This window comes from Myzus persicae, unplaced genomic scaffold (genome assembly GCF_001856785.1).
Source record: "Myzus persicae strain clone G006 unplaced genomic scaffold, MPER_G0061.0, whole genome shotgun sequence".
Lineage (NCBI taxonomy): Eukaryota > Metazoa > Arthropoda > Insecta > Hemiptera > Aphididae > Myzus > Myzus persicae.
The window spans coordinates 293,168-318,058 of NW_019101353.1; the positions used below are offsets into that span (position 1 = coordinate 293,168).

The 24,891-nt window shown below is 27.9% G+C and overlaps 1 protein-coding gene across 2 annotated transcripts in view; it reads left to right on the forward strand.

Annotated features, from left to right (window-relative positions):
• Positions 1-12,900: 12,900 nt before the first annotated feature.
• LOC111028775 (dopamine receptor 2) overlaps positions 12,901-24,891 on the forward strand; it is a 137,825-nt gene continuing 125,834 nt past the window's right edge. For both annotated transcript variants that reach the window (XR_002603937.1, XM_022307528.1), the window contains exon 1: positions 12,901-13,366. The gene's annotated coding sequence lies outside the window, so the exon portion shown is untranslated. The remainder of the gene's footprint in view (positions 13,367-24,891) is intronic.

The following is a 24,891-nucleotide window of genomic DNA, read 5'->3' on the forward strand; positions in this document are numbered from 1 at the left end:
ACAGATTTTAATTTTTTTATTTTATTGCCGTGATACTGTAAACTTTTCACTTAGGTTATATTAGTACACATTTGGAATTGGAAATTTTTTGTAATGTTTTTCTCCGTCTACATTTCCACTTTATAGAAAATAATACCACCCAAGTCTGTGATGATTTTACTTGAAATGTTTACGAATATTCTTATTGGTGAAATTATTTTTTAATTATATTAATATATTATTATTTATTATTTATTATTGTATTTTTTTATTTTTTATTTGCATGATATCTTTATTATATTATTTATTTATAATCTTGTTTTTTTATTATAAATAAATTAATATTAAGTTAATTAAACGTTAATTAATTCCTTATTATTTTAATTATATCAGGTATAGATGTGTCCGTGTACAGAATTTGGGAAGAGCGATTCATGAAAAAATATATTTTCGTTTCTAATAAAATGTATCATAAGAAATATGTATAGTAATAATCATAACTATTTTATTTTCTGTAACCAATAACAACCATGTAAATATATGTTACAAAACGTTCATATTGGTGTGTTATCATTAATGTTATCATAATACGAATAATGAGTAATTAATCATAATTAATTAATGACTAGAAATGCCAAACTTAATCTATATGCTTCATTTAGATATCAAAGAATTTATATTTTAAGTTTTGTGAAGATTGGTTCTGTAGTTTAGATGGAGATAGTTAATGAATTTCATTGACTGACGCTTCGCTCGGCCCAATTATGCCAATAATAATTATGTTGCATAGGTACTCCAAAGTTTTATCTCACTTCGATCATAATTTAATTTATTTATAAATATAATGAGTGGTTAGAAGTATTAGTTGTATAAATATATTTATAAGGGGCTCGAAAACAACTAAAATTGAGGGTTTATTGTATATAAAGAATAGAATATTTTATGTCAGTAGGTACCTACTATCATATTTAAATAACTCAAGAGAGGATGAAAATGAAATAACGTTAGATAAAGCCGAATCAGATCCAGACTGCCTGTCGGCTACTCGTCTTACTCCACTGACATTGAAGTAAAGGGATAGTGATAGCAGTGCTGTGTTATTAAATTTAAAATCAATAATAAATCATCGTATATTGAAGAACTATTGGGGAAAGGCTATAGGTCAAACATTAATGTCTAACCTTTTTTCAAAAATATTTAATATTTATCAATAGCTGGCAAGCTTTTCCTGGCACTTACCTATTCATAAATTCGAAAAATTACATACTCAATTTTAAATTTGTTTTTTATCTCTTAATAGATCGCTAGAATATTTTTAAACATTTATTTAAATTTTGAATGATCTTCATTGTTCACATAAAAAGTTAAAAATAATTAAATTAAATTCTTCAAAATGAATTGAGTTCTCGGCGAATCAACGGATTTCAAAAGTCGAACGCGACTTTTTGGAGACTGTGGAAGCTGTCTGCGCCACTAGCAAATTTTGCCATGGAACGAAATCCTGTCCTGCCCGGCATCAGCGAGCCCGCGAGACCACGATTTGTCAAAGTTCACGGCCGATTTGTCCTGAGATCAGCGAATTCCAGAATCATCGATTCGGTCGATGACGGAATTTGGGCCACGGGCGCGTCGCCAGCATAAGTACTTTGCATTGAATCAACTGCCCCAAGTGGACCAGTAAGACCACGACACATCAGTGGCTTTGAAGTATTTGACCGGCGATCAGCGAACACCTGGTGCATCAGATCGGGAAGACATGTTATGACGACCAGAAAGTATACAATTTATATCGAACAGTGTCTATTAGTGTTGCAGTGCCTTATAGCAACAACATTTTTATTGTTTTTGTACATCAGATATAAATATTAACTTATTGATTAATGATTATTATTTAAAATATTAGTTTAAAAATTAAAAAAAATTGTTTTTAGGAATTAAACAAGGTACAAAAGTCAGTGTTCTAAATTCAATACCATATGTTTTTGGATTATACATTTACTTAATAATTTAATTTATTTTTTTATAGCTATAAATAATTATGAATATTATTCAAACGCATCCAGGAAAATAATTTTAAAAACATGCAATCCCTTTTTTCTTCAACCTTAGTTTCTTAAATATGATTTGTAATTGTTGTGGTAATTCCATGTATTTATCTATTTTAATCAAATTTTAGATTATTGGTGAGATATAAACTCGATTACTTACGAAATCTAGTCATATATAGTTGATACGTTGGTTCTTGACTGGTTTGTTGACAACAAAAATGATACATCATATATATTTTTAAAATTGTCTATATCTATAGTGCCTACTTTCGTCAGTATATAATGTACTTAAACAATGAACTCGTACCTAATTCTATATAGCCAAATACCTAGACCTTAACTTCGACTGATGTCTGACTTGGGTGAAACACATCAACTTAATAAGGTTAAAATAAAATAGACAACTTTATTTACTCTGGCATATTTAAGTGAAATATTCAAAAGTTAATCTCATAACTAAAATGCATATATCAAACCACCCATAGTAATACAAATGTATGGTATAAAAAATATATACACAAAAAATTATTTCCAAAATAAAATTCTCAGACTAACAACTATGCAATGCAACACAAATCGATATAGTTTGTATTGAATTTCTACACAGACCTCCAAATTCTCAAGATATCGGAAAGGCCAAAAAACTTTATTCCAAATCTAGAATCCACCTCTAAAACTATTATAGCGATCTCGTCGGAGATCAATGTTCCACTAATAAACTAAAAACGTTTTTAACTCGAAAATATCATCGTTAAGTTCTAATTTTTACACATGCTAGTATAGAAAATATAGTCATTAGTGTTATTGTTACTGATTTATTGCTATCTTATTCATTTATAACTCCTCGTCCTCTTTTTTTTTTCAAAACCTGACGGAATTGAATGATTTATTTCATTTGGCGTCATCAACCACAAAAATAGTAAACAAAAACACTAAGATACTCGTAATAACACTCAGTTTAACATATTGTATACAATGTAAATAGTAATAATATAATTATTATTTTATTTTATTTTACATTATAATAATTTGCACGTCATAAACAACATCAGAAACTCTTAAAAATTCATACATTTAATAATAGTAAGTATTAAAGTGAACATCACAAAATATTGTTAATCGTATTTTTTTACTTCTGCAGTATATGTATATTATAATATAATAATTTATAAAAACAATTATTTTTCATCATACAAATTTCTTTACAGAATATTAAAAACACTTATTAAATTATTGTCACATCGCATTTATAAAACTATTATCTACAGTAAAATGCAATGATATTATTAAGTAACATTGCAAAATAATTGAGTTGTGTCTACGCAATTGCCTTGTCGTAAATTGATTGAGTTAAATGCCGTGAAACATTTTTTAAATAAATTCCGAACCATTTAAATTAATTGGATTTCTTATGCGTACAAGGAACGTCTTGTGGCGCCGTTTCAAAAATAATATGAGGTAGAATCCTCACTCCATTTTCCGGTAACCAAAAAAAATAAAATAAAATAAACTAGTCAATGAGCAGAAAAAATAAATATTTGACGAAGAATCACAGTGAGAGGTATCGCACTGTTGTTAGAGACTGATGGTGGCAAAGAGAATGACAAATAACCGCAGGTGAGGAGGAGTGACCTACCTATTGTTTGACTCACGTATCAGGGATGGTTAGCCAAACAATGGCCGCACCAAAAATGGCAAAAGACCCGCAGGCACCTATAAATGAATATACAGTACATTGAAAATGGTAGTGAGGATGGGGTAAATCGTATCGTTGAGTATGCCGGTAAAAGCTCCCTCTATGATTTTAGGTAATAGCTTGTGTACTTAAAACTCAGTGAACTTTACAGTATTAATAATTGATTTTTAAAATACAACCTTTAATTTAAACACAAGGAGATCGATTCAACGCGTAATGCATTCGTTTATTTTGACAGGTGAGATAAGTGATTTGATAAGAATTAAAACATTAAACTCAGTACCTATTGAATAAGAATAACACAAATTGTAACCTTACCTAACATTTTTGCTCCATGTATAAAATTGTGAAAATAAAATATTTTAATCATCGTGGGATCAGGTACATAGATAAAATTATCGATTTAAAATTAGAAAGAACAGTGTTCAAAATTTAAAGTATATTATATTTACGTAAATTATATAAAATATAAATAAATGTTTGTTTTCAATTAGTTTGTAAAAGTTTTTTGATTTCGTTTTTCTTTTATAATACTTTGATGAAATAAATTTAAAATATATTTTCATGAACCAATGCGATAACAGGTGTAGCTTTGATAGTGGGTCAATGGACAATAATATGGTGATGTTCAATCAAGCGGAACGGAGAAAAAGAGTTGTAGCTTTTTAGACTTTTACACCCGATAAACAATATTTGATTTTTTATGTATTCAAAAGTTTTGAATAATAAATATTTTGTTTTCAGAAACACAAATACTATTTTACAACTAGTATTCATATTATTTAAAAACTTAAAAATATTTGGCTTATACTATTATTCTTTAATTGTAAATTAATATTATGTATTTTATAGACTGTTTAAAATATTTCATCTTGGATTTAAGTACAACATTTACGTAATATATTAGTTTTGATAAAATAACACAAATATTATAAATTCTACAATTATTACGTCATAAACAAATATGTGAAAATATTTGAATTATTGCATGAAAACATGCAAACATTTGTTATGATTATGCCGACAGAATAAAATATATATGATAATAGTTTGTACTTTCCGACAGATATGGGATACAATTCTATATTATTATATTATTTTAAACTATTATAAGTCTATAATAATATTATTATACGATACAGTGAAACATATTCTACGCATACATGTAGCACAATTGCCTATACAATGCGCCGTAGTGTAAGGAATAAATTAAAAGTATTTAAGTTGCGTTTTTTTTATTCATTTAAGTGGGTATTTAAGTGATGCTGATTTACAAATTTTTTTCAAGTTGTTAGTATTTATATGTACCAAATATTTTTAATGTACACAATAATATAGTTTGTGATAATGTTAATTAGGTTAATAGAAAATGGCAGTATTCTTAAATAATATTTTTTATTATTAACACTGTATGAAGCGTAAAATTAATAATAACTAAGTAGTCCTAATATGACATATTTTATACAATAGTAAAATCAGTTTTCAATTTAAAAATGTACTCACAAAAATAAAACACAGAAATTTGTTAAATTATTAAATCGCATTTGAAATATTATTATATGTTGACAAAACAATCAACAACAAAAATCCCCGCAGTCGTCGAAATGCGAATAATTTACAACTAGCATATTTGAGCAAAGTTGACTCAGTCTAACACACGAACTTTATTCTTTTAACTCGAAGTACAGATGATTCCCAGATGATTTCCCTGTGGTAAAATATAGTAACTTTAGTCACTTTATCTCTTACATAAAAATAAATACAATTTTACAATTGAACGTTATTGCCTTTAATGATTGTTATTCTTTTGTTTTGTTTTTTTTTTATAACCAATTCAAAGATAGTTGATTGGCCCAAACATTGAATGTTACAACATGTTTTGTTGAAAAGTTAACTGTTTATTCTCACACAGCTGTAGTTAATACCTGTGTTGAAATATATTTCTAATTATTCATAAATTAACAATTTTATTAAGATTTGAACTTTTTATTTTTTTTGATACGTATAGCGGCACCTAAATTATTTAATTTGCACAAAATGATTTTTAAATCACTAAACCACTACATTTGTTTTGAGAGTATATTTTAAAAAAAGTTAAATTAAAATAGATGATATAAACGAAACGTCTCAACAGGATAGAAAAAGTGATCGCTTATGACCGCGGGATGAGAGAGATGATATCGTCACAGATTGCGTTATTCAAAACTTGAAACACGTTTAACCGGCACGTAATTTCGTAGCCGCAAGCAATGATGGTTATAATATTATTATCATCCAGCGGCCGGACGTCCGTTTTGGGGCAATAATGGGCGGACGGACCTAATATTATAATTTGCAGTGCACAACTTACCGACTGGCTAACTAACTGACTGAATACATAATATTATTATGCCACGATCTTTATTAAATCGAAAAGAACCACATGTTAAAACCTGCAGGAAATTGCTTCATCGAGGCGCTCTCCCATTCTTTCCATCTAGTTTTCGTCGTAGTTTTTCAGCAGCTTCCGTTTCTTTTTCTCTTTGTTCTTCTCATTCTTCTTTCTTTTAGACACAATTACACGTTGATGTATTTTTGTTTCCGGTGTGAACAATTATTTTTCTCGTGCCCGACACTAGCTTTCCTATTTATGTGTATAGGCTCTCTCAAGTCTTTATATACCTAAACCATATTATATAATACTATTACTGTTTACATCATATAATAATACCATACGAGACACATATATAAATATAAATAAATGTTTAACAAAATATCAAAATGTATAAATTATGTGCAGAAACATAAATGTGCATAAAACCATATTCAAACGTCTACTTTCGCATTCGGTACTATTCACATTGTATGATAGTCAGTATGAAATATTTCTGCAGTAACAAATCCGAAGAAATTCCTGGTAAAAATTTCCTGGGTTGAAAGCAACTGTGTGTTAGCAAATATCAAATTATGCAACGTTTTTAATAAAATAATGATATGTAGATGATAATTGTTCAATATTCTTTTTTTAGAATACAATAATAATTACGATGTCAGTGTTCTATCGTGGGTTACACAAACATAATATTATATACGAGTAAATAAATACATATATTATATATAATAATTATATTTTGTACTTATTATTCACTATATACTGTACATCCTAAACATACTCAATAATATATTATTAGGTACTATTCTTATATAGTATTTTTAACATGTAGTTTAAACTTATTGGATATTGAGTCATTTAAATTGCATAGTTGTATTATACGTATTATGTAAAAGTTACGGTTTATTAATGAGCGTGTATACAAAATAACTTAAATCAATAATAACATAAAGTTTTAACTTCATAAAAATTAGTGGGAACCATATTATAATATACACTATGTGCCTTCCTATATGGTTTTTTTTTCGTCAAATATAAGTTGCTTGGATATTTTTTATGACTGTCACAACGACTCTTTTACACCTAAAGAACATCCTAATGGATTCCATGATTACTAATAACTACCCACTTTGTGCACAAATAAACCACTCAACCGAAGTATTCAGAATAAATATAGTATATGGCACATGACATGTATATTATTATAATATCATGAATATATTTACGGAAAAAATTATTTTTAAATTAAAGAAAATGGGTTACAAATTTAAAAAAGCCACTGTAATATAACAAATAAATCAACAGAAATACAGAATTAAATAATAACAATAATTTGATAATATCAAATAATCATAAAAAAACTTAATTAAATCAAGTATAATACTTGAAACGTATACAAATTCAATAACATTCATAGGTAGAAAAGTAGAAAATCGAAAATCTTGCGGATAAAAAGTCTTAATAATAATTTGAATTTAGAAAAAAACTTATAAAAGTGATCATCGAAGAGTAAAACTTGACTGGTTTTAATTTTCATCAAACATTTTTTAGTTAAATAATTAGATTATATAAAAACATAATAAATGTCACGATTCCTCTGTGACTCATTAATTGGTACTTCAATCCATGTTTATACATACTAGGAATTATTCTGCGGTTTTCTGGGTTTTCTCGGAAAACTATGCTCTTAAAAATTTGCAGTAAAATTAATTTGCCATGAAATCATGTTATATTGTATGGGAGGTAATAATATTGTATGATTAGAATAAGTGGAAATTTTCTTGTCTCACTAGCAAAATAGTTCAAGACGCTGCCTTGTCCGTTGTCAAACATAAGATCCGCCTGAAAAACTCCACATATTATGAGTGACGTGAATAATCTATTTTTGACATTAAAATATTTATGGCAATTTAAGAGAGCTAAAAACCTAAGCATAAATGAATCTAACCTTGCCAAGTATATTTGAGAAGTATGATGACATAATATAACAATATTAAGATGATACAGAAAGGGTTTACGCATAAGGACAAAATACGTGAAACTCGAAACATATTTTTATAAAGCTTAGAGTATACAGTTCCACATATGCGAATGACAATCCCCAACCCCTGAATTGTGCAAAGTTTTGTTTCAAAAAGCGTTACGTCAATGTAGATCAAGATCAGTGGGTCAAGGAACAATTATTCCAATCGATCGACATGGTTCATAAAAACAACTCTTTTTCTTACGGAAAATTGTGCTTGTCCACATATATAAACTCAACGGTTCAAGATAGCATAAAAGATAAAGTTATATTTTAATCTAATTGGGTACTCACTACCCAGTAATGTAGTATATTTTCCAGGTAGTAAAAACCTAACTCGAGCGTGTAGTATACACTAATCCTCAAGTATTTGGCACTCATTGCTTAACCACTCGTGGCTACAAGAATTTTACTTCCCTTAAATTTTTGTTTTGAAAAATCAAGTACAGGTGAATAGGTGATATTGGTACATACAGTTAATGTACACGTAATGCGTTGCCTAATCATCGGCATAGTAAATTATTGTTGGTCATGTGCATTCAAATCATTTATTTCATTTAGGTACATAATATTATGTATAGTGTACACTAAATAGTGTGAGAATGAAGTTCCTTGGGGTACACTATGAATCATTGAAGTTTCTTCGCTTGAATCATTGTTTAGCCGAAAGAGTTTTTTTAAACATGTAAACTTAATAAATTATAGTTCTTCTTTTAATTCAGAATCCGTTTAAATGGTATAGCATCATTTGTAACATAAATACAATTTCGTTGAGCGATATTTCTGTGGTATTTGAAGTTAGTTGATTAAGTTGCTTAGTATCTGTATTGCCTATATTATGTTTGAATGTTTCATTATTCATTTGTCTTGTATGTCTTATATGATTGTTCATGTATTGTAGTGCATCTGTAACGCAATCGTTAAAGCAATTTGATATTTCTTTTGATTTAACTGGAGGGTGTAGTTTTTCACCAAATGCATTATTAATAGTTTGAATAGGGAAATTCGTTGTAGAACGGGTTGTCTCTTCTTTAATAATTTTTTCAATTTAATTTAGAATTATGTCCTTATCTTAATCACTGATCATTGTCTAATAGCTTGTTCAGATTATATTTTTATGAACTATTACAAGTATTTATTTGATTATAGTCAAATTTATTTATTCAGTTAGTATGAACTATAAACCATTATAAACATGAAAAATAGATAATATCCTACTTAAATTATGTTTTCTGTCTAATAAAGTTTTTATATTTATCAAAATTATGTTAATTATGGTGTAATACTATAGGATAGGGAAAATAGACGAGTAATGCAATTTTTTTTTAATATGTGGTTGAATGGTATACGAGTAAATATTCTCTGATAATTGAATATTATAAATTGTGACTGTTGTTTTTAAATATCATGTATCTTTATAGTGTTATAATAAATAAAAAAGTGCTTAATTAATATTTTCTGTGGGTCGTATTCATGTGTATATAACCTACCTAATGGTATTTTTTATGCCTTATTTAAGATTTGTAAATAAACTATAAAAAATGTATATGACCATACATAAAGTATAAATTGTATGACTTATAATATAATATGAATTTTATCTTATAAGGGGAAAAAATACGTTTTTGGCTTGCAAAAGAAACTCATATAAGATTGGATGGTGCAAAGAATGACGAAGAAATCTCATGTAATAAATTGAAATAATATAATTCTATCAAAAGTCTTCTAAATTTTTAATTTACCAAGAATAAAATAAAGTATTTTGACCACTCTGATTATTGAAACGAACCAGGAGCATTCAAAGCTTTTTTCACCGATCATTTTCTAAATTTGATGAATACACTTCTTAATAGTTGTTTGGGATCCAAAATGAATAAATAAACCCAACCATCTTAGAATTTTTGTCCCTATAACTCTCCCGGTTGAATTTTTCCCTAGAATGCCTGCTACTTTAAGCAACTGTTTTTATATAACAACCAAAATAAATCAATGTATGTAAAATGTAAATACGGTCTACCTTGGTTAACTTGAAGTTGACAGACAAGTAATAAAATTCGAATTCCGAGTCATCCAAAAAAATTAAAATATAAGTACACAACGTATAATTAATATTTATCATTGTTATCTAATTCCAAACGTAAAAATATGTAATTCCCTTAACAATAAGTTTAGATGACATAACGGAAGGGAAACTTTTATAAATAAAAATAAAAATAGTTATAATTTATATAATCACCAAAATAATATTAAATTACTAATTATATTGAATATTACATACAATGCGTATTTATATACATATTTTCAAAACTTTATTTACGTAAATAATGTAATATTTTAATAAAGTGGTTATTTTTGTTAGATGATTTTTGTGGTTACTTATATTTAATTAAATCGTTCAGTTTCAACAAGACAATTGTTGATAATATGAAGTTGATATAGAGTCGATAGTGAATTTAAAAACCTCTAACCATTAACAATAACATTAATGACTATATTTTCGATATTAATATTTTTATTAATATTAATATGCATTCGATAGTCATACAAAAATCCTGGTAAATGATAACTCCACGTTTATAAAATTTGAAGTTAGTTAAAACATAGTTATCAATGAAAAATTCAAGTAAAAAACACGGTGTTAGATTCTGAGCAGGTGTTTAGGTAAATAATATGCTTTTTAATGTTTTTTTTGTGACCTCTCATCACCTTTTTTGAAACATAAAAAAAATAATCTTGAGGGTTGTTTCTGTTGGAATATTAAGGGTAATTTGTACTCTGAGTGGTCGAGAGAAAAAAAATTTCGAATTTTTAATTAATTATTTATAAGACACTTAGCGTTGATTATAATTTACGAAAATATTTGAAAAATGTATTCAATTTTCAATTTTTATAGCTAAGACTTGAAAATGTGATACATGGTTTACCTTTATTAAAAAATATCCATAATGCAAAAGAAAAATTTGTTATGAATACATGAATTTAAAATGTTTACTAAATTGGATACCTATTTAATTAAAGAATAACGATTTTAATTATTTTGTTGTAATTCAAAAATATTATTCACGGGGACTTGAGACTTTTATGTATATTAATATATTTTCTATACACTATACACAATGACGTTTTCAAAATATTTTAATTAATTTAAGGCATTGCCTTTTTGTACCATGAACCTATTCACACCATTCTGCGGTAAGTCTGTATTGACTCAAAATGTAATAAAAATAATAAATGATATAAATGTATAATATTATAATAATAAATTAGTTTTTTTGAATTTATTAATTTTTTTTGTTTCAACAATTGTTTTTTTTTTACAAATAAATTAATAATGTAGTAAATACGATGTTTTCTGCATAATTTTATTCAGTTTGTAATATTGTTATGGGTAATAGTAAAATGAATTATTGTGTGTGTAGCAACAATATAATACTACTATGTTATAAAATATTCTAGTAATATGAGGAGACGTTATTCAGTTGGTATCTACTTAATAGTTGATAACTTTAAAATATCGATGCAATTATTTGTTGCAAAAATAGTGCAATATATTATTTAAATCATAGCAAGTATTCCTAGAATATAGATGGACTTCTCTACACAAGGATTTATGATTTAATTCAAAATTAGCAGTAACGTACACAATGACGAGATATACTTTAACGTTGAAACTTACCATAGAGTAGAGGGAATTCTCCAGTTTTTTTTTTATCAATATATTTGATAAATGAAATTCTAGAAAACTGAGAGAAATGACGAAGTGCTAACGATTTCAAATTCATAAAGTTCAAGGTAAAGTAGGACTGTGTAACTGAAAAGACAATTTGGGTGAACTACGAAACACATTGATAATTAACAGATACCAAAATCAATTAAAATCTTTATTAATCATACTTTTAAAATCTAATGTTAAAATTTAGAGATTCACTATTAAGAATTAGGGTATAGAAAATTGTTTCATTAGAATAGAGGTACAGCTGTGCCATCAGTTGTTTCTTTAACAATTTGATCGTTAAAAAATATTTGGAAAAATAAAAATATTTGATTCGTTATTACTCATTAGTAATTATCTCGTACCGCATCTATAACATCCAAAATTCAAATTGGATATCAACACTCGGCGTTTAGAACTAATTGACTGTGTAATACGATAAATGATATGACGTTACTTAGGTATACCATTTAATATTTTAATGTAAGTTGATACATGTTTTAAGAGTATATCTAATACACCGCAGTGTTCAGTGCCATGTCAACAAGTTTATTTGTCTATAGCTATAATAATATTAAAACAGCAGTGAAGAACTAAAACAAAGTGTTTATAAAAATATATAATATATTACTACTATCCATGCACATCAGGTATAAGCCAAAGTCAGGTCGGTGTTACACCGTTCATAACTCAAGAGCAGCTGGACATTTTAAAATACCTATATTGTACGTATGAAATGAACGTGTACCCATTCGATTGCGTACTACTATAAACAAAAACACACCTCAAAACGACTCTCCACCACTGAATTCCTCCCACCCCCTCCAAAAAAGCCGCATAACCACGAATTGGATTAAAAAAAAAAAAAAAAAAAATTAAAAATCGTCGGACACGATTTCTCGCCCTGCTGTGGGGGCTATAAGGCAAGAATTGAAAAAAAAAAAAACGAAAAACACCTCGCATAGGCGCCTTCAAAACGACGGCATACCGTTACAGTTTTTATTATTTCGCCGCCACCGCCGCCGCCGCCGACGCCGATTTCGCTCGGCCCTACAGCGCGGACGACAAGCTCGGTCTCGGCGCAGTGCGCTCTCGGGCCGCGCGAGTCACGCTCGTTTTTATACTCGTCCCGGTGCGAACGGAGGACATCGCGCGGTGGTGACGTTTTCGCGCCTAACTCACACGCGGCGGCCACATCGCGGTCTCACTGGTCTCCGTGACGCGTGCCGGCGAAGGCGATGACGGTGGTTTGGGGGCCCTAGACGCGTATTCGCCCGTCGTATCGTACGGATATAATAATACAATCTATATTAACGCGCGACGGTGTGTTGCGGTGCCCACTCGTGTGTGTGTGTGTGTGTGTGTGTGTGTGTGTGTGTGTGTGTGTGTGTGTGTGTGGGTTTGAGTGTGTGTGTGCGTGCGTAAAACAGTGTACGTGCGACGATTTCGTTTTCGACATGGCGGCAACGGTGACGGTGACGGAGGCGGCGGCCGAAACGACCAACAATATTATTGTATAATATAGGCCCTCGTGTGTGTGAGTACATAATGTATTATAATTGTATAATGTATGCAGGCGCCGAGCTCAGTGCCTATACAAACATTCCATGCGCCGTGTACGAAGACGAGATATTTGGTGGTGTTTCACCCCCCCCCCCCCCCCCACTTTTCGAAAAACATTTAATATGTTGGACATGGCGCCGTGTAATAAGATTAATGCGAAATCTGTTTGACTTAATAGTTATTATTTGAATGCCAGTCGTGGCGGGACAAATCGATCACGTGCAATCGTCCAGCGGTTACGGTTTTTTTGTTTTTTAAGGGTTGGGTAATTTTGGTTTTGAAATATTAATTTTTATTTTATACAATATAGGTAGACATACTTTTTTTTTATTTGTTTGCTAAGTTATGGTCTGCAACTTTGCACCCTCACAAAAAACTGTTTCCGTGAATGATTTTTTTCTTATTTTTGTGGTCTAGTGAAATGGGATTATTAAGATTCGTAGGCTTAAGCTTAAACTCGAAAATAAAAAAAAATGCAATTTTGTTGCTTTTAAGTTCGTACGAAATATCCGACAAAATACCTATATGTCTTTAACTATGACTTATTATTAAGCTAATTCAAGTTATTATTTTAAAAGATTATTTATTTATTTTTCATTAAGTACATTCAAACTTTTATATAAATAAAATAGAGTATAACGTTATATATTATAGAGAAGGGCGAGTATGTGCGACGATAAGCTCGACGAGATTAAACCATCCACGAGTATCGATAATGACATAATAATATGTCGATCAGATATTTTATCGCGTTCCGAAGACCGTTTACACCATTTTGAGTTGTATGTGTTCGCATTTCTATCTGCAGAGTCGTAACAGTCGATAGTACAACTATATATCATTATTATTTATCACGCTTACGTGTAGAATTAACATATATATTGTACTTTTCAAACATCCACTTCTATGCGAAAAACGGAAAAAAGTTAATATTTTTAAACTAAAATTTCAATTTTTAATATAATATAACACTTGTTAAAATTATAGTACTGTACCGTGTTAAATTTTGCTTTGGTTGTTTGATTTAACGTCGTTAATAGTGATGTACACTGTGTAGTTGATTCCATCAATTATAAATTATAAATATTATTATACTGTCATTAAAAAACATCATGACAGTGAATCAGAAAATAATATCCCGACAAAACGAATATGTTGACGAACGATAATGCATCTCTTTATCGTGCGGGAATTGTAATATTATTATTTATTTACCTCACGCCAAAAATATATAACAAACACCGTTGAACGGTTTAATTTACTGCAGACAATAAACATTTTTATTAGATGCGTTTAACGTAAAATAGGTACCTATAATATTAAACAAATATTTGTATCATTTTAAATAACGCTCGATGTACGTATTGTTGAATCTAATGGAATACATTTTTATCAAATTCATTATATAATTACTACGAATAGAAAATAAAATAGCATAACAATAATACTTTTGTAATATTATAACAATCTTCAATCAGTTGCTTATTGAAATAGTATTTAATATATGCATACTTAATAATTACATTCATCACAATTTTGTATTTACCAACCAGAAAATGAATAAAACAATTTATATTCTAATAAATAACAACTAAGTCTCACTTACTCTTAAAATTTGCATCAACAAGTGTTTATATCAATATGTATTGATAATGACGTATGGTAAAGGTACTAACTGAAATATACTTTAACATTTTTGTTTACAAATAGCTTATTTATGATCAATTGTTAATTTAAATTTGTATTTCATTTAAAAATCAAAACAACATTTCGATTAGGTATCTGATTCGACGTTACATGACTTTATACAAAAATAAAAACCATAGCTATAAATTGTATAGTTTCAATTTAATAATTTGACAGAGAAAAATGATAAAATGTCTTTTCGTTGGGTAATAAAAGAAATTACATCAGTTGAACAAAAAATAATAATATTATTATATAATATTGTTAACATAGTTTTATATTGTGTTACTTTGTGTAGTCTACATGAAATGTTTATTTCAGTTTTAAGTGTAATATTTGTTTTTCAAGTGTCCCAAAGATTTCAAAGAAAATAGAATGAATTCTAGTAGTTTAGATATAAAATAATCCCGATAAATGTTAATAATCTATTGATGTACTATCGAAGTGATAGAATTGAAATCAGGGTTTTTGGAGTTTCATTTAAAATAAAGTCTTAAATATAGTTCCAGGTTTATTAATAAATTAAAAAAATTACATTTGGAATAACCCAAAACTAAAAAAATGCTACTATATACAAGAACGGTCGTTACTTAGTTAGAACTGAGATGCAAATGTAATGTATTCCAAAAAACCCTTAAATAGACGGGAGGTAAAGTTTAATAGGGTTATTTTTTGCTAGCTTCAAGATGATCAAAATCTTGGTAAGGTTTATACAGTTAAAAGCTAACATATATTTTATGGAATGTGAGCAACTCATTTTTTTTAATGTTTGGTCGTTTAAAACGTAATTAACGTTTAGATATGTATGTACATTGCATATTATATAATATATGATTTATAAATAAATCGCACTTTAATAGAGATATTAAAAACGTAAGCATATTGTAATATTATGCAATTATGTATATAGTTGCAGCTTTAATAAACTCTTAAATGAGCTTATTTGTTTACATGTAACTATCTTATTAATATTCATTTTATATATACCCCTAAAATATAGTAAATCATAAAAATTGAATATAAAATATTATTGAAAATTACAAATGTTAAACATTTTACGTTTTTGTAAATGATTTCATAATCAAATCACCTATACCTATACACAATACCATAATTTGATTGAGATAATTTATTTTAATAATTGAAATGAATACTTCTTCAATATATGTATAATATATACATGATATGATAATTTGTTGAAATTTATCCCTTACAAAAAACTTTGTTTGAAATATTTTATCGCTTGTAATTAAAATAAAAGACAATACTTCTTCTCAAATCTGCACAAAATATTATAATTAACATTTTTATTGGTTTTTATTTTTTCCAAGCACATTCAATTTTTTTTTATAACTTTTTATTGTTTTTACCGTAAAATAATAATAATTACATGATATAAACTAAAAAGAATATTCCATTACGTAAATAAATTAGCTTTTTATGATGCATATATTATATTTTGTAAATATTATTTTTTTTATCATCTAAACCACCTATAGGCTATACATAGTTGTGTATTATACTTTTTTAAATATAAAGACGACGTTACCCATGGTGTTACTCGGTCACGTGCACATTTTCTCACAAGTATTATACTTATCGTCTATCCCGCATAGGTACTCAGTTTTGTAAATTAAATAAATAATTTAAAACTATTACGATATTCAGTATTTAATACGATTTTAATTACATATTATTATAAGTGCACATAAGCGTTTTAACTTTTAAGGATTATTTAGGTGGTACATTAATTATTGTCCTAAATCTAAACACTATATTCAAACATTTTTATTACGCAGTATAATGGACAGTACCTAAATTAATTAAATTAAATTATGTACAGAATACGTATCCTCTTTGCCCAAAGAGTGAAAAACGTTATATGGAAAGTTTGTATATGTGCAAAACTTGTATCACACAATAAAACATACATTTTATTGGAAGTGGACATGTCTCTTATTGAAAAAAATATTTAAATATTATTAAAAGTATAAAATATATATAATAAAAATTGATACGGTACCTACTTGTTTTTACTCTGATAGTTGATATTGTATTCTAATATTATAAAACCGTAACTGCTTTTATAGTACAACTTATATAGAATAAATAGAGTTAAAATATGTTGAATACTTCAACCCAAAAAAGTAAATATATTTAGTTCTAAATGTTCTTGATATTATTTTAAAGGAGGCCTATATCAGGTATTTTGTAAATTTCTAAGCCGATTCACTATATATAGTAATTCAATTTTGACTTTTAAGCGATTCAAAATGCTATAAATAAAATATTAAGTACATATTTTGAAGTTTAAAATTTGAGGTAATAAAATTCAGATAAATTGCACTATATAATAGAAGAATTCGGAAAACTACGTTTTGCTGTATTCATCGTTATGACGCCCCATCATTGGACTGGTAATAAAAAACACTTTTACAGATACGTATACCTTTGATATTTTTTAATTACTGCTAGAAAAACTTATAAAGAATCTTGAATTACACTTTCAAAACCTAAGCTAATTAAGTATAATTTAATGAATTTTGAACTAAAAAATAATTTTCCAAAAACAATTTTTTGAATAACAACCAAACAACTAAAATGTTTGAAGAAAAGCCGTAATTCTTCATTTAAATATCTAGTTTTGTAAACATTCTAACTCTAAACAGTTTTTAAAAAGTTTTTCCTATGTATTTTCAATATTTTTAAATTACCATTAGTACAACCTTTATGAGGAATTTTGTATGATATTTTCAAAATTTTTGAAGTAAAAAGTAAATTTTAATATTTTTAAAATGTCAGTGTGTGCAGAAATGATAATATAAAGTATTAGTAGATTATTAAAAGCATACTTCACCAGCAATTCATATTTTTTTGAATTACAAAAATAAATTCATTTTAGGCTAATTTGTTATTATCTCTACGTTAGAATGTGTACCAAATGCTATAACAATTTGAATTTAGCACTCGCTATTTGAATATCCAATTTAACTTAATACATGTTAATAATGTTAATAATATAGTTATGTTATAAGCGATAAACTTAAAAAAGTAATTGACAACGTGTTTTTGATAACACAGTGTTTGGTATTAATTCATTTGTCAAGATTTTGACATAAAACAAAATTCTGTCAACATCAATGGAAAAAAACTGAAAATACTAAAATTTTAAATACTGGTAAATACCTTAAATCAGCCCAAAATATTTTAAAAATTGTATCATGTCTAAAATATATCAACATAAATATTTGGTACACATTTTAAGAATCTATGGTTAGATATTTTTAATTATAGCAAAAATACCGCAACGGTTTCGTCAAAAATTACTATAGAGTTTATAATAAGACTATATTATTATAGATAGAGTATAGATTATAATAATAATATATTTTCGTATATTTTTTTTATGTGTTTAACTATTTATTTTGAAAAGTGCCTACTGGATATTTTTTTCTTCTGACCTCAAAAGTAACAACTAGTTTGTTCCAAGAAACTATCATCCACAATAATTTAAAATTTTAGTAATTTTTCTGTTATGAAAAGTGTGCTTAGACACATAAAATAAAAATAACAGAACCTTAGTTATAAAACAAATACTTTTATCGTCCCATTCAGATTCTAAATGTGTTTGTGTAAGTGATAAATAGAGAAAAAATTATGTGTATAAAACTATAAACTAGTTTGTATGGTAGTCATTATGAAAATAATTACAATTTTATTTTTGTCTTAAACTCAATTAAGACAATTAACAAAGAAGAGTATATTTCAAGGAAATAATTTTAAAAATATGTTTGTACCTATATAAGTATTCACGTACAACTTTGTTTGATTTTCATATTTATAAAATATAAAATATTGAAAGTGGATGTTATTGGAATTGTTGAGAATTTAATTCAACTTTAATTTATGAAAGTATCAAGTTAATTAAGTTAGATATTTAATTAAAATGAAAGATATTTAAAATGTTTAAGTTTATTTACGATGAATAATTACTATTTTTGTTATTACCTATGCTAACATCCAACCTACACTATGGATGCATTTTAAATAAATTAAAGTGTTTATTAATTAATGAAATCTTAAATATTTTATTTTATAATACCCCACAAAGTTTCTGAAGGAACAAATAATACACCAAGATACACCCCTTTGTTAACTGATGCACAGTTAAATTAATTTAGATTATTACATAAAGTTAGTACAGAAATAATCGAATAACTTTTTTTAATCATAAAATGTATGAGTGTTTGTTATATTTATTGGGGTAATTTACTTTTTGTTTGTTTTATTGAAAGAAAGTGCACTACTTTTATATAATTTATAATTGGGTAGCTCCAAAGATTTTACTTTACGTTAAAAAATATTACAAATTTTACCGATGTTGTATAAACTTTTCTTAATCTTAAGTATAAATCTATTTTCAACACTTACACATAGCTTATCAAATACAGTTAAACATTTTCATGCTATAAGCTTTCAATTTTTAAAGAGTTTCTAAATTAAATCTTTAGTATATCTACAGTTTAAAAACTTTTATGTTTAAAGAAAATTTCAATCAAACATGTAACTAAAAAACGTTTCTATACATTTTGAAAACTTTAATATTACTAGTTAGTATCTTTACCACTTCTGTTTGTTGTGTAGGTAATCAAGATCTTTGTTGAAAGCTATGGTTTTGTTTTTGACAGTTGTGACTAAGTCCAAACACAAATCTGAAAATACCTACACATCAATTGTATGAAATTTAATATAATGCACACAAAACAGTATGCACGAACTTAAGCATGGAATGTGGGAAACATTTCATTGGTGTTTATTTATTTTTTTATTCACATATTATATTATAACATATTGTTCTGATATAGAAACAATTATTGATTGGTTTATTTATTTCAAACCGAGGGATTTGGTTGAGTCACACTATTTTTCAGCTGTTAACAACAATTTGAAGTCAAATACAAGTGTTAAACACTCAAGCATGCGCGGAACCGTCCTTGGGTGGCTGGCTGAACTCTAACTCCGGACCTCATACTTTTTACTTAGATTTAGGAACTGGCTCTCAAAATGAATTACCCCACACAAGTAAAAGCCACTGGTATGAATCATACATTTTGGCAAGGCTATTAGAACTTAGAAGGGTTTAGTATTATATTTTTAATAAGATAGCCTGGAATAAAAAGGTTTAAAAACTCTATGAAGAAAAATGTGGTGGCTAAAACTTGATGACTCGAAATCCATCATTTTTACTGAAACATTGAAATTCGTTTGGGCCCAGGACAAAATTTAATGTATAACTGGTTTGAGCACAAAAAAAAATAATTACATTTTGTTCTTAAGCTACACAATACTTTAAGGCTGAATCATCATTATTAGAATCATCAATAAAGAGTAAATTAAATATTTTAAAATTTCCTACAAAGTCGAAAACTTATAATGTGCATAGTCACGTATAATTTGTTACATATGCGTATTTTGCACAAAAGTATTCACGTTATAAATGATCACAGTGAGTGTTCAGCAAATTAAATTGAAAAGAGACGATTCACAGCGTTATGAAACTTAAAACTGAAACAGAACTACACATACAACCAAGTATAAAATTGTAAGACATGTGTTTCAATAAATCGTAATTATGATTTAAAAGATTTACTATGAAATTCAAAGTATGCCGTTAGAAGAAAAACATTTTCTGAATCTTCCAAAATATATCAATAATTCAATTAATCAGCATAAAGAAAATGCTGAACCTTTTTTATTTAAAGGCTTAAAGTTAATTAGTTAATTCATAATGAAAATATGATAATTCTAACTTGTTTGAAATTTTTAATATTGTAAATGGGCAGGAAAATTATTATAATTATTGTGAGTAAAACATAAGTGTCTGATTTAAGGTAAAACTGTTCTTAAACAAGTAGTATTATGGTTTTGTGTTCAAACACATTTTCTTTCGTGGCTGCTTGTGTCTCCCTAGCAATGTGTTCACGACACCCCCAGTAGCGTTTGACTTTTTAGGTTGGGATCTCTGTTTTACAGTGACAATTGTTTAGTGTTTACTTATTAGGTAATTATTACATACTAAATAATATATAACTGCTTTATTTCTAATAAATGTCTCCGTTATTTCTCTGTATGAAACATTCAATTTTAAATGTTATAAATGATAAATAAAGTAGTAGTATACTTAATATGAAATAACTAATAAGTAAGTAAATAGTTTTTGGTGTAAACTGTAAAGCACATGATAATGGAAAGATGTGGAAGGGATAAAGAGAAAGTTCAAAAAAATTGTTCATTTAGATTACTGAAAATTATCGTTGAAGCTCTTTCCAAACGAAAGCTGCCACCTCCTGCAGTGATAACACTTCTGGCCCTGAGCTTTATTGAATCCCTCCCCCAACCCTCTCGCCACTGCAAACGGAAATATGCTCCACCATATAGATTATATTGTGTAATCATGGTGGAGGGGATGAAGAGATAACTGATGGACATTACCATGTGTTTGATGGTAATATGTAAGTTAAAAATAGACGGTCGTAGATATCGGTATTTTGATATATACATTAGGTAAAACAGTAAATAAAAAATAAATTATCACTTTAATCCTAAGTTTGTCGGATTCAAATGATAAAATTACATTTCAAAGTTTACATTTCAGGAAATAGGGTTCTAAACATAGTCTAAAAATAATTTTTTGATAGTTAACGCACATTTGATGTGCGTACAGAAATGGGATGTTAATAATTATTTAAAAATTAAAAAAGTTAACTTTGATGAGTGTATTTAAATATTTGAAAAATAATAAATAATAGTATTCTAAAAAGCTGAAATCAAGCTCCAGAGTTTGAATTATGCAAAAATGATCAATACTTTATGTAAAAAAAGGTCACTATATACTCGTAGAGTATAACTAGGTACTTATTTTTATTCTGTTTTTGTGTTTTTCCCGAAAAATACTGTGAAATTCCTAAATAATGACCACTTAATGGTACAAAAGTGTTCAATTTAAAATCTATAGAGGTACTTTGTAAAACTTTTCGAGCTATTTGACTGGCTATAAAAGCTTCAGAAATAAACCTTAAAAAAACACATATCGGTTTAAAACCAAACAGTACCCATGTATCACCGCACTCCGAATCTATAAAACGTGATAGTTTATTATTGTTGTGCAGATTCGATTGTTATACAAATAATAGCAGTGTCTCCGATAGAGAAAAGTGTCAGTTATTCCTCGAGCGTGAACCGCTTGACGATAACGTGGCGCATAAATTATGCATTATTTATCCCACTTTTCCAACCATAATATTCAATGCGTTATTATTATTTGTTTTTATATTCCAGTTAAATAAATTAACACACTTATTCGGACGTGCTATAAGTATTCGCTGTTATTATTGCACAACATTATATGCGTACCTATACAGTATACATCATATAGGGTAATGGCGATCTGTAACGGTAAAAATCTGAAGAGTCATCGTTATGTCTAGATAACTACACAAACGGTATGCCACCAGACGATACCGATTGCATTTCCGTGACCACGGTCAACTAAACTAGGTACATCGTACCATCGAAATAAAGGTGTTCCATAAATATTGCTATAAACAGTCTAAACCTTTATGTTTGTCCATAAGATAACAATATCTTTGTTTTGTCAGAGGTTTTTTTTATTTGTTTTACATCCTGTACTTAGAGCTTATAGTTGTAAAAAAAAAAAACATCACAATTCCGATCGTACTTTAAAAAATATGTGAAATTTATTATTAAAGATAATGTAGATCGCACACACACACACACACACACACACACACACGTGCAACCAAATTAACGTTATCGTTTTTCAATTTGTTTTTTTATTCCAGCTGCTATTTTCCGATTTTTTTAAAACTGGTTTTCTATAATTTTTGTTTGAGTATATAGAAAGTTAGTACATTTATCTTATCTTACATAGTAAATATTTAACGATTCAAATAATTATTTCTTTACAATTAATACTTATTGATTATATTTCATCCATAACTTATAGTTTTTTTTTTTTTTGAGGGATATCAATTTTCATTAATTTTCATGTCTGATATCGCATACAAATTAGGAACTTAGGAATTTTTTGTTTGGATTATGTTTATTTGAATTGAATACAGACAATAAAGTTTATTGTAAGATAACAGTATGAATGCTTCAATTATAAAGACTTGATTTATCTGAATAAGATATGTTGAAGAAACAGTCCTTGTAAAAATTATCTATAATGCATAATGTGTGGTCAAACAATACAACAAAATATTATTACTATATATATTATATTTAGGTTTATAAACGCAGGAATGTCTTTAATTAACTTAGTAGGTACAAAATACTTTTGGTATCAATGTCAGTCGTGTCTGTCATGGGTGTTTGACGCCCTCAGTCTACAACTTAGAAAATTCTGAGATACTTAATTTTTATTACCTCAGAGCATCTCCGAGGAGAATAATTGATTCGTTGGAAAAATAAAATATATATTCCGATTATTCTGAATTTTTAGCTTTATCAATTTTTAGTACCTATTTCATTATGGCATTTCTTTAAAAATTTAAACGTTTAAATATAAATATTCCATCTATAAAATAGTACTAATAATTATACTTAAGATTCTTGATATTTCAATGAAAAAACATTCTCTCGAACGTTTATTAATAATTATTGTTTTCTTGGAAATCAGAATACATAATATATTATTTATTCATATTCATACAATCTCAACCATTTTAAATATATAACAAAAATAAGTTTTGATTTTAAGTTTAATTTATTGTTCATTATTTTATACTAACAAATCAATGCTCACCCACGAGTAACGACTCACTGTAAATAAATATTAGCTCGGGTACCATTCGACTTTATTTTAAGTCTAATAATTACTGGTTTTCGCCAATAAAGAAAATTTTATCAACTATCTAAAGACAACATTGTGAATTATTTAAGTTGAAAACATTTTATTGCTTATTCAATAGAAATAATGATTGCTTGTGTATTTTTTTTCAAACTCCAGCTATTTTGGAATTGTCATTACTCATTAATTCAAACATTCTCTATTGGACTTTTACGAATCTATGGCCAAAAAATGTTAAACTACGAAACGCGCCTAGCTTGTTCTTCTTTGTTGATTGTTATATATAGCTCTGAATTTCCTATCTACACATTTTTTATCTAAATCATTTTCTGTCACTGATGCACGTTTTTATAATAGTAGCTAGTCCACATACACCGGATCTAGTGTCTTTTTCCTTGTTCTTGTCCTTCCGTGTCAGTTCCGGGCCGGAAACGTTTCCTTCATAAATGACCCCGTAATCACCCGATACGTCATGCCCGACCTTCATTGTTCTTTCCGTATAATAACCTACCCGTTGGCAGTTTACTCACCGGAATAACATTTCAGTACGCGCGTTTTCAACCCTACCCTCCCCCGTCGCCGCCACCGGCACCAAAGCGCTCACTATACGCGCTCATATTGTCAAGGCGCTCGCGTATTTTTTGAAGATATTTGAATAAACATGATTTATAGTTCCTTGCGAGATGTTATTCAACAGACTAAACGGTACATTTTGTTACGACCATCGCTCCGTCTGATTTAGGATTCAGATTACCGTGTCATTAAAATACATGAGTGACAGTTAAAGGAACATGATACCGTTTGCTGCAGTAACTGTATATCTCTGTAAGCACATATGTTTTGTTGTTTCATTTTGAATTTTTTATAAAGTGTTCGTGAAACTAAAAAAAACTCTCAATGTATGCTAATATTTTTCATGTTTGTTTTATTTGAGTCACTAA